Source organism: Pan paniscus, chromosome 7 (assembly GCF_029289425.2).
Source record: "Pan paniscus chromosome 7, NHGRI_mPanPan1-v2.0_pri, whole genome shotgun sequence".
NCBI lineage: Eukaryota > Metazoa > Chordata > Mammalia > Primates > Hominidae > Pan > Pan paniscus.
This window is the reverse complement of record NC_073256.2, coordinates 79,380,768-79,393,740: the sequence shown is the minus strand read 5'-3', so window position 1 is coordinate 79,393,740 and position 12,973 is coordinate 79,380,768. Positions and strand designations below refer to the sequence as shown.

The window sequence follows — 12,973 nt, the reverse complement described above, 5'->3', positions numbered from 1 at the left end:
TGGTATCAGACAACTGGAAATCAAAATTAAAATACCATTCAAAACAGCATTTAAAGACATGAAATACTTGGGGCAAATTTAACAACAGATACTCAAGAGTTGTACTGAAAACTACATATTATTGCTTCAAAAAATTAAAGAGCTAGCTCAATGGGGAGAAATGGTATATGCATAGATTAGAAGACTCAATATTGTCAAAACCCCCAAATTCATATTGAGATACAACAAAACCTTAACCAAAATCCCAGCAGACGTTTGGAATAAAATTTATAAATTAATTTTAAAATTTATAGAATTGCAAGAGAAGTAGAATATCAAGAAGGATTCTAAAGCAAAACAAAGTTGGATGATTTATACTACCTGATTTCAGGATTTAGAATAAAGCTACTGTATTAAAGCAGTGTGGAGTTGGCAAAAGAATAAACATTGAATCAATGAAATAGAAACCAGAATTAGACACGCACAAAATCAATCGATTTTCTACAGTGTGCCAAGATAATTCAGGTAATCCAATGGGTATAAAATAATCATCTACATAAATTGTGCTAGAGCAGTTAGATTATACATGTGGAAAAAAACCTCAACTCTTACTCAACATCAAATCCATAAATTTCCTCAAAATAGATTATAAAACAAATTATAAGAGGCAAACTGTAAAATGTCTGAAAGCAAACATAGAGGCACTCTTTGTGACTTTGCGACACAAACTGTAAAAAATCAAAATGCTATTAAATACTGATGAATTAAATTTTATCAAAATTAAAAATGTTCCTCAAAATAAATGTAAAATAAATTAAAAGGCAGCCACAGAATGGGAGAAAATGTTTGAAAACCATATATCTCACGAAGAACTTATAACCAGAACATATAAAATATTTGAAAATATATAGTGAATATTTATGAAGACAAATAACCAATTGTTTAAAATGGGCTTAATAGTTAACAAATATTTCAACAAAGAAGATATATGAATAACAAATAGGCACATGTCAAAAATGTTGAACCTTATGAATTAGAGAATTGTAAGTTAATACCACAATGAGATACCACTGCATTCCTACTGCAATAGCTAAAAATTTAATATACTGATGATATCAAGTGTTGGAAGGGATGCAGAACAACGGGAACTCTCATACATTGCCAGTAGGAATGAGAAATGCTGCAGCCATTTTAGAAACCTATTTGGTAATTATTATAAAATTAAACCTACACTTATCATTCAATCTAGAAATTCCACTGCTAAGCATTTAAAGAATAAAAATAAAAACATATGTCCACAAACACTTGCCAAATGTCCATCAACTAATGAAGGAATATATAATTGTCGTACTGTATATCCATACAAGGGAATACTCTCTAGCTATAACAAAATGAATTATGGATACATGCAATTATATGAATGAACATCAAAAGCATTATTCTAAGTGAAAAAAACAGATAAAAAAGACTACATATATTACACTATCATTTATATGACATTCTATGACAGTTACACTTGCTCCTCAAGCACATTTTCCTGTCTTGAGATGAAATGCACTTTTCCTCTTTACCTGGAAAATTCAACTTATTATTCAAAGTACATCCCTCCTCCAAAATATATCAATCATTTGTTTCTCATGAAACTTGTTGGAAGCTTCAGTTATAGAAATTACATTGTTTTTGAGGGTTTTTTTTCCCCTCTGCATTCCCTAGTTAATATGAGTTTTTCAAGGACAGGGACCCTGTCTTCTTTGTATCTCTCGTGTTTGACAGTGACTGATACATGATGGTAAAACCTCAATACATGTTGAACTGAATGTGTTTAGTTTTCTGTGTTTGAGATCCCCTCTGGCCAGCATTTCTACAATGAAAAACAATTGAACTACAATTAAGGCGTTTCTATTTTAATTTATTAGTATTGTCTAAGTAAATAGAATATTACAGAGAACCAGAGAATGTCTTATCTTAAGGATGCTTACTAGAGTTTTGATATAAACAAATTTTATTTTTCCTATACAGGATGTGAAAATTGATCATACAAATTGGGTCATTCTAATCATACCCAAGTAAAACAGAGTGGAAAAGCCAGGGATTGAAAGCAGTCAGGCAAATAACATTGCTCCAAGAATGTAATTCTCTGCCAGCCTGGCTGCTGAAACTGCCTGCTATAACTTGAAACTAGTTTTATTTCATGGCTTCTGAAACAACGTGCTACAATTCTAAGACTAGTTTTACCTACCATTCTCATTTACCAATCAGAGCTTTCTAGCTCCCCAAAACTTTGCTAGTGACAATGAACTTTCTTGAAAAACAGTACGTAACATTTCTCCTTTTTATAAAACCCCCAACCTTCTCTTTGTTCTTTGGATGTACCAATCAGTCTGCATGTATGCCCCAAATTACAATTATTGTATCCTAAATAAGACATTAAATTTAGAGATTTGTCTACATATTTTATTTGGCTTTGTCAAATAATATAGTTTTTAGTAAATTTTCCTCTTGGTCATTCGATAGAAAAAATCAACAGCCTTTTCTTATTTCCCTTCCTTCCTTCCTTCCTTCTTTCCTTCCTTCCTTCCTTGCCAGTATCTGCAGCTGAAGGAGAAATGAGATCATATTTAAATAGGTAAAGGAAAGATACAGGAATCTCTTTAATGAACACCAAGATTCTGAGAGTTACTATGTGATGAGGTTTGTGATAGTTATATTTACACAAACACGTTTACCATTGATATTTAAGCAAAATACACTGAAAGGAAATGCTTATAGAAACATGGTATTTCATTTCCATTTTCAAGCAACTTCCAAATTCCAAACACTTCTTCAGAAAAAACCAACATGAATTCCCATTCATTTGTTAGATTTGATTGCTTTTGAGAAAATGGCTAAAGGTTTTTGTTTTGTTTTAGTTTGTTAAGATGTAAACATGTGTCTACTTATACAGGTATAATTAAGAGAAGTATGCATAATTAAAATGACTTTTATAGCTTAATAAAAGATACTTTTATTTAAGTGCCTTAAGATAGAAGTACGATAGAATATAAAGCTAATGACAACTTTTGAAATGACCAAGACCAAGAAAAAGAAAACAAAAAGAAATCATAGAAATATTTTACACACACACACACACAATCATCATCATCATCCTTTCAGAAGAAATTTATTTTAAAGGAAAACTTTTTAATATTGTGCACATTTAACGAAATTAAGTTTTCAGGATAAGAATAAGCAAGAAAATTTCAAAATATGGGCTCTCCACAAACTTTACTTTGCTAAAACTACTCTTCACACAACCCCTGTGTAGTATTGTCTTGGACCAGTCTCATGGGGAGAGTGGTGAGACCATTTTGAAAGGAAAAAGAGAGTAACACACCCCAATACTCACGGTCCAAAGCAATCAACAATTCCTTTCACTGCTCCTACCTGCCCCAATTCCTCTCATGGGATGCCTCCTCTTGCCTCCCATGACCTCAGGAACCTCTCCAGGGAGTGCTCCAGAAGCCCCCAGCTCCAGCTTGTCAGTTCAGCATCGCTATCCTTTTGCCTGGCTTCTCCTTGCTCTCAAGGACCCACAGCTTCACATCGTTCTTCTACCCCTGTCCCCACTCACATCTAGAATACCACTGAATTTTCTCTCTGTGCTCCATAATGGGCCAGCTTTACCCATTCTACACAACTCAGTTCAAATTCCTGGAACCCAGTGTGGGAAAGTCTTGAAGGGCAGGAAGACCCTATCTGCAGCCTGTTTCATGTTACAAGAGCAAGTCTTTGCATTTCTCTAGCAAGTAGGAAGGGCCCTTCACCTACCTGATTTGCCTCAGCTTCCTCAGGAAAGAACGCAAAGGTACTAAGAATCAGCACATTGGAGTTCTAGATGTAGGCTGAGGAAGGTAAAACAAATGTCAAACATAACTGCAAGGAAAAGATCCAAAAGAGGAATAAATACTGGCAGAGTATCCATGTAACTCCTAGAACATTCTCTTTCTCCGCCTGAACTTTCTGCAAAATAAAATATTCCTAGGTGTGAAAAAATGTCAAGGTAGCCAGAAGGGCCCTTGAGATGTTTTGGTTTTTAAGAGGTGTTAACTCCAAAAGTTTGAAGAAGCTTCAATTCCTGATGATTCTGCATTTCCTGAGACCATTGGGTTAAAGGGAGGGGGAGGCTTTTCTATGGCACTGAGCTCAAGAAATATACTACATCCCAGAAAAGCAGCAGCTGGGACAAATGGTTAGAATTGACTCCAGTAAAAGTATAGTTAATGTTTGAATTCCTTTTTGTGCTGCCCCTGCTTATCAGGAGGCAGGATTTCAAGGCAAAAGTCGTATCTATAAATTAAGAAGATGAATTTTTCAGGAACATTTACTGTGCTTCATCTCTTGGGGCCTCACCTTGTGACATGGACAGTGCTCAGAGCAGTGAGGCCCTTTAATAGTCTCCATGCAAAACGTTTGCAGGAGGAAATTATCTCCACCACAAATTATGAAAATGCATAACCTGAGTCCTTCTATGGCCCAGGGGAGAGATAGAGTGACAAACTTACAATTCATCAAGTCCCCCCAAAATGTCATAAAGTGTGGGAATAAATAAGTTTATAGTACAAACAAAGTCACCTCAATACAATACAGAATATTAATTAGTGGCCATTAATCTGGTACCTCTTTGAGCTCTTGGACAACCAGCCTCCCAAATGTACAGCTCTCTCTGCAAAATACAGCACTTAAGAGTTAGAATCCTCATAAACGAGCATGAGAGTGACCCAAAAACTTCTTCTAAAATTTAGATGAGATAATACAGTGCCTGGCACATACGAAATGCTAAATAAATTGTTTTTTTCTGTTAATACCTATTTCCCATCATCCTGACATTTTCTTTTCACACATGCTTCCGTAAAGGTCCCCAAACTCAAATTTACATGACCTCAATCCCCCAAATTCCTGATTCCATCACATACCATGTCAGAAAGACCCATCACTGGTTTATTAAAGATAATGACTTCTATACCACCCTTAACACTGTGGATATGGGAGATATGAATCAGCTACAGTTATATTTTAATAGAAATGGAGATGCAAAACACAGATGTAACAGATGTAATAGCAAGTCAAGGAATGTCTACCTCAGCAGCCATTAAATTACATATACCAAAAACTATAATAGTATAGCATCTATCCATCTAGGAAACATTCCTTTACTTGCTGTTTGAAAGTAATGATTTCTATAGTTGACTTGTGTACAATTACTTCTTCAGTGACTGCAGGTCTGCTTAAAGTCATTTAAGAGCTCAGAAATGTCCCACTGAAGTGACCATAAGGCAGAGATTGCAGTTAGAATATTGTAAAATTGCCTCTAGAATTCAAGTTAGCAACATTTAACAAATTTCTTTTATTTAACAAATTTCCTAGCACCCTGTGCTAGGACAATAAAGACCAATAAGACAGGACAGAGCTTGCATCCAAGGAGCTGTGAAAGACAAACAAGCCAATAACTTCAATACAATGTTAAATCGAGTGTTAGGACAGAGACGGAACACTAGATCCAGCCGTCACTGGAGTGAGGATCTGGAGATGTGACTGCTTGTAAGAAGCAGTGTATGAGAAGGGTCCTAGACAGTGAGTGACACTAACCAAGCAAGAATGTGGAGCAGAGTCAAGTGCCTGAGGTGGGATGGGAGGAAGAGAGGAGCAATCAGCAGGAGGCAGAAAGAGCTGGTCCCAGGGCATGGAGAACCTTGCTTTCTATATCCTATGAAAGAGCTTAGAGTGCATGCTATGGTGGGTAGAGACCTGCTGGGAAGCTTAAGCAAAGGAATCACAGTTAAAGTTGTCACCTGGGTAGATGATTCTAGTAATCCATTTAAACAGGTGTGCTCCTATAGTTAGGAAGTCATTAGAGCAGCACCAAATGAGGGTAATAAAGGCCCAATTTAGGATAGAAGCTGTAGGTTTGGAGGTGAGAAGCTATGCTGAAAATATATAGGAAGTAGAAAACACGGTACTGGGCTATTCATTGTATATAGAAGGTAAGGGAGAGAATGAATCCAGGGTGCTCTGCTGGAGTGAAGAGCAATGCCAACAAACATGACAAGAATACAGAGTCATTGTCTTAACTGATTTGCTGCCACAGAACATCAGGGAAATTACAGAATATTGATGAAAAGCATGAGATTTTGAGTCAAACTGGCTGAGCTCAAGTTCCACCTCCATAGCCTATTTAGAACATAAGTTAACTTGGGCATGTTCCTCAATCCTTGTATGCCAATTTGCTCATCTATAAAAAGGAGGCGATAATGGTAGTGCCCATTTCGTGTATTTGCTATGATGATTAAGTAAGTAAATATGTTTGATATACTTAGAATAGTTTCTGGGAAACAGCAAGCAATAAATAACAACATACATATTTTCAACAATGTAAATGAGAAGCACTCAAAGTGAGAAGATATAAGTGGTACAAAACCCAATCCCCAGGAAACACCGACATTCAAGGACACAGAGAGGAAGTGGGGCACGAGGCAGATCAAGGAGAGAAGGAAGACAAGCTGAGAGGTATCAGAAAGTCCAAAGGAGAAAGGAGGAGAGCGTTCCAGGGAGGAGGAGTGAGCAAGTGTCACGTGCAGTTGCAAGATTAAGCAAAATACAAATAGTAAAGGATTTTAAAGGTAGCAGGTAGGTATACAGTAAAATATAACTTCTCACACTCTTTTTTCAGATGAGGCACTGTTGTATTTTAAAATTAAAAATTATGACTACTACTCTCTAAATTATTATCAGTTCCATTTCTCCAAACCAGTAAAAGGCAAGAGAGCAAATGTGAGTTGGGACAATTGGCTAACTCTTTATGGAAAATAAAACAACTAAACTGAATCCTAATCACTCTTCATATCAAATTAAATCTCAGATGTATAAAAGATTGATATATAAATATGAGGCAAAAATATATAACAATAAGTGCAGGAACATTTTTGCAATCTAGGAGTAAAAAGGCACTTTCTCTAAACATGACAAAATGTTCAGAGACTGTAAAGACAATGATTTCAACTTCTCTATACAAAAAATCTTCATAAAGAAACTTAAAAAATACGCTAGAACTGGAAATAAATTCGTGCTAAGACTTGCGATCATATGCCTAAGATCTCTAATATGGGAAAAAATTAACAAATTCATAAGAAAAATCCAAATGTCAGTAGAAAAAATGGACAAAGAACATGAGTGAGCAATTCACAAAAATGAAAGACAAATAAATAATAAATCTGAAAATATTTCCAATGTAAATTGAATTAATAAAGCAATTCTATCCATTACCATCTAGATAGGCAAAGGTTAGCAAGAGAAAACTATCTTCTAAAGTCAAGGCTATTAGAAAAAATAGTCACTAACATTCACTAGTATTAGACGTATATATTATTTAAACATTTTAGGGATCATTTATCAATGACAATTAAATTTAATTGCAAATATCAGTTAACCCATCTCACAAAATACCTGACCACTATGCTTTAGAAATGCCAAGGTAATGGGAAATTAGTAAGGAGTGAAAACTAGCTGCAGACCAGAAAATCAAAGGAATTGTGACAACTAAATACAATTTAGTAACCTGGATTGGATTCTGGAACAACAGCAACAAAATGCATTAATAGAAGAAACATTCTACTGAAATCCAGAGCTTCATTAATAGTAATGTACCAATACTGGTTTCTTAGTTTGGCAACTATGCATAGTTTATTATATTATCTTGCGAATATAAGATGTTAATATTAGAAGAAACTGGGTGAAGGGTGTATTATCTTTGCAACTTTTCTGTATGTCTAAAATAGTCTCCAAATTAAACCTTTGTTTAAAAAATAAATTAACCACTAATTCCCTTTCTGAAAAATGTATCCAATAGAAATATTTTAACAAGTATGAAAATATATATACAAAAATACATACTATACAGTAATTGTAATTTGAAGAAATCCAAATGTTGTAGAAAAGGGTATTAAATAATTAAGTGAGGCTGCAGCTATAAAATGGAACATTATGCATCCACTAGAAAAGATGTATACTAGAATTATAAATACTAGCAAGAAAGTTATCTATGGTGTTTTGTTAAAAGAAAAAAGCAAGTTAGTATACAGAGAGATTGGAAGATTGATAGATAGATAGATACTTATTAATAGATTAGATAATGACATAGTTTGGGTCTGTGTCCCGCCCAATTCTGTAGTGGAATTGCAATCCCCAGTGTTGAAGGTGGGGCCTAGTAGGAGGTGACTGGATCATGGGAGTGGAGTTCTCGCGAATGGGTTGGCTCCATCCCCTGTGTGCTAATAGTGAGTGAGTTATCATGAGATCTGGTCATTTAAATGTCTGTAGCCCCTCCTCGCTCTGTCTCTTGCTCTTGCTCTTGCTCCTGCTCCTGTCATGTAAGATGCCTGCTCCCGCTCTGCCTTCTGCCATGAGCAAAAGCTCCCTGAGGCCTCCCCAGAAGCAGATGCTGCTATGCTTCCTGTACAGCCTGTGGAACTGTGGGCAAATTAAACCTTTTTTTTAAATAAATTACTTGTCTCAGGTATTTCTTTATAACAGTGCAAGAGCTGACTAATACAGATAGATAGATAGATAGATAGATAGATAGATAGATAGATAGATAGATAGATAGAAACTTATTTATCACTAAAACATATGTGCATATATGTATTACATATATGTATTATATGAAAAATCTGGAAACATACATAAAATTGTATTTTTAAGAGGTAGGAAAATGGATGACTTTCATTTTCCAAGGTTTTCAGTATCTATTATTTGAATTTTTTCCATTGAACAGTATCCTTTAGTTATCAGATTGTACAACCGTACATGTTTCTTTTTAAAATTGGTTTTGTAATGAAAAAAATAATGAACAATTAAAAATTGAAGCATGTTTGAGAATCCCAGTTTGGGCATTGGCTAGCTATATATGTTTGTGCATGTGGCTTAATTTTTCTGGCCCCAATAACAGGAGGAAGTGGGATTTGATTACTTCTTAAGATGTTTCCCATATGTAAAATTCTATTAGTCTATGGTTTTGAAGATTAGGTGATTCTTCCACTCTAACTGCAGAAATTTATGTATTTGCTCTCACAGTATCTTTGTGAGGGGGTTATAAATGTTATCTTTTAGCAGACAGAGCAGGAGGTATGGAATATAAACAGGATCTATTAACTCATCTACTCAAGGAAGTTCATGAAAGCAACTTGAGGCTCTTATATTCAATTCATAATGTACATAGCAGGTTTGCTGGAAACACCTTAGGTTACTTGAAACATTTATCTTTTAAAAAATAATTTAACCAAATGACTGGACAACATCAGCCTGAGAGACTCCATATACTCTCAGTGGTTAATGGACATTTCCAAGGCATCATGATTCAAACTTTCTTTAAACTCTTTTATGCACTTTAATGAGTTGTTCCTAGTCAACATTGAGCACACTCATTACCAAGGAGAATTCAAACACATTCTTTCCATTCCTAACAATTATATATTTTTCTAAAATCTATTCAGTTATTGTAGGCAGTGTAGGTTTATCAATTACCTCTCCAAGCTGTCCATTATCTATTTTGAGAGTATAATTTGTTTCCCGCATAGAGTATGTGTTAGCAGCATGATGCGTTTTACATTTGTAATTAATTTTGAACTGACAAAGAAGGTAGGAAAAATTCTCCCATAAATAAAAGTAATGAATGCAAGTATTTAAACAAAAGGTCCTAGTAATTTCCAGCGACTTAAAAAGAAAGAAAAAAACTCAATCTGCTCTATCTTTTAAACTAAAAATACCAAGATATCTTTTGTTCCTTCTTCATGACACATTGGAGATTTTGAAATTCTAATACTAAAAAGGATAATAAATGACAGGTAGGCATACTACATTGAATCTGTGAATAAGAAACTGTTTACTTCTCAATAAAATTAATAATACCAGTTTAACTATACATGACTAATTGGCTAGTTTGCACAAAGTTTTATCAGAAAATCATTTTTGTAGACATAAATTCCTACCCATGATGAAACCAAATATTTTGCTACTCGTAGCACTTTAAAATGATAGAGAGCTTGAAATTAAATTACACTAAATGCCTTTATATTTATTCGGCATTAAACCTTATTTTCCTTACTGTCATTCTGCCAGCGTGATATCATCGGAGTTGAAGAGGGATGCTAATGCTATTTATATTACACTGCACTGTCCTCTAATTGACCTTGTTTGTGCAATGGAATGGCTGCTTTTCTCAAGCTGCCAGCCCTTTATTGCAGCATTTTGACCATGCACTAGTGGCTCTTTGTGCTGCTGCTGAGTTCAAGAATCAATACTGGATTCCCCACAGCCAATAAAGGCAGCTGACAGCATGAATTAACTGAGTGTGGCCAGTTGCATGGAGGGCCATTGTCTTTAAGGAAAATCTGGACGTGATTACCAGCCTCCATCTCTGAGTGAAGGTTTTAATGCAAAGTGCGAGGTTGCTGTAATTTAATTTTGGCCTGCTGCTCTGACACACTCCCCTTTGCCACTGCTTCATGGTATCCAAGCTATTAATGGCTGCAAACCAAAACACATATGGAGACAAAGGCAAATACTCACAGTCATACAACAGCAGCGGTTTCACCTGACTTGACCATTCTTTCCTGATAGTATTCTTATAGCAGATTCTGTTTCTTCAAGGCAGTCTTCCTGCTATAGGAATAAGTCATACCAATGTTAAAAATTAAATGTGCTATGACCTATACATAACTGAAGCTTTCTATGTGGCAGAGTTGAAAAATCTGCACAAAGAACTCATTGCCTTTGATTAGACTGTCAAAATTATGGAAAAATGCATTTACACTTCCTTATCTCCCACACTTTGCAAGATGATTTCCACCCCCTCTACTCCACGGAACATATTTTCCCCTGAAACAAAATCCAATTGATTCTATTCAGTCTTTATCTTCTCAATAGCATTTGATACTGAACACTTTCTTCTTCACAAAACATTCACATTTCTTGGGTTCTGGTTCCTGTGATCCTGTCTCCTCAGTGTTGGTGTTCCTTGCATTTTATCCTAGGCCTTCTTTTTGTCTCACTTTAATTTGCCCTCCTCCATGTAAAACCTCATTCTTTTTCTTACCTGCAATTATTATTATTATTATTATTTTTTTTTTGAGATGGAGTCTCGCTCTGTTACCCAGGCTGGAGTGCAGTGGCATGATCTCGGCTCACTGCAAACTCTGCCTCCTGGGTTCACGCCATTCTCCTGCCTCAGCCTCCCTGGTAGCTGGGATTACAGGAGCCCGCTACCACGCCTGGCTAATTTTTTTGTGTATTTTTAGTAGAGATGGGGTTTCACCGTGTTAGCCAGGATGGTCTCGATCTCCTGACCTCGTGATCCGCCCACCTCGGCCTCCCAAAGTGCTGGGATTACAGGTGTGAGCCACCGCGCCCGGCCCATACCTGCAATTATTTTTAATTGCCATATATTGACTCCCAAATCTTTATCTCCAGCTCAGATCCACTAATAAGTTTGGCTGTCCCATCAGTGTTTTGAGCTCCACATACCTCAAACTGAATGCATCATCTCCTGTTGTGTTTTCCACTTCAGTAAATTGCCATCTGTTACATATGCAGGAACATGGACCTTACCTTTGAATCATCTCTTTTCTTTACTCTCCATACCCATCACTTATCAAGTCTTGTTAATCTACTCCTTAGTCTCTCCGTTTATCCATCCACTAATCTCCATCATTTCTCCTGCCCTAACACTAGTCAGGAACTCCATGTCTTCTTGCCTTCAAGGCCTTCATAACCAGATCCCAGCCTTGGCCCTGCCTCCACCACTGAAATCTCCACCCTGAAACTAACCTTGTCTTTCTAAAAATAAAATCTATTCACTTTCCTTTTCTGCTTACAACATTTCAACTACTTCACACTATGACTTTACCTCTTCAGCTTTACATTTTACAGTGTTTTCTCTTTTCCTCCTTCCCGATGACATACATATTTGTTCTGCTGCCACTAACTGAATGATTTTAATACAAGGACATGGACCACAGCAGAGACTTAGTTTGTAACTGGAACAAAGGAAAGCACCTATCAGACACTTGACTGCAATCATGATGCTCTGTGAGGTGCAGCTACCGCCTAAGCTTCCACAAGTATGTTAGACAAAAGAAAAATCCACAGAATAACAAAGTGGGATTTATGTAAGCCTTTAAAAGGGGAAATGACATGTCATTTCTTTCTTTATCAAAAGACCTATATTTCTGAGAGAATTTTGGTATTGAAAACATCAGTTCTGTTTATAACAAGCAATGTTCTTCGTTGAAATTAATTCAAGCAGAGTTATTCAAGGGACAGTGTATTATATACAAACCATTTAACTTGAGCTTTAAAACGATTTTTCATGTCTGAGAATTATCAAGAAGATACCAGTTTGGATCAACACTTTCCATAAACTGGAACAAAACCTGTGGTTTTAAAGGCTCTTATCTTAAATGCAAGCAATCTGGGAGACTCTTAAAGGCACATTGTCTGATCTATTCCTATTCTCACATTTTGTTGCTACCATTAATTTTTTAGAAATATTTTATTATATTTTCATTGTTCCCAAAATGAACATCAGGGCCATAAAAACAAGAATTAAAATATATAATTATTACATTCCCACTTCTGGAAAGGCTGAAATGATGATAGTCATGCTACAGCTACCTCAGCTGATTCCTTGATGTGTAGACATAAGCCAAGACATAGGTGTGTTCAGCTTCAAATCATCATGTGGTGGTCCTCCTTGGATCCCTGAAGCAAAGATGTGTGTTGCTCTCCTATCTTTTCTCCCTACCAGTTCTCTCCTTTTTCATAGCTTCCCTGGCCAGAGAATCTTCAAGGATTTATAGCTTGGCAGCTCATCATCATTTGAGTGGTCTGCTGAGAGTAAAAGAGAGAGGTAAAAAGGAAGCACACACAATTCCCTGTCCTTCTGCCTGCATCGCAAAGTCATAGC

At 36.0% G+C, this 12,973-nt stretch overlaps 1 long non-coding RNA gene across 2 annotated transcripts in view; it reads right to left on the bottom strand.

Moving 5' to 3' along the window:
- Nucleotides 1–12,973, bottom strand: part of LOC117981411 (uncharacterized) — a 52,163-nt gene extending 39,190 nt beyond the window's left edge. The window contains exons 1-2 of one of the 2 annotated variants that reach the window (XR_004672922.3): nt 12,682–12,973; nt 10,579–10,671 (exon numbers count right to left, since the gene is read on the bottom strand). This is a non-coding gene — a long non-coding RNA (uncharacterized LOC117981411). Of the gene's footprint in view, nt 1–10,578; nt 11,481–12,681 lie in introns of those variants that run through there. The other variant, XR_008626405.2, reaches the window with a different exon arrangement.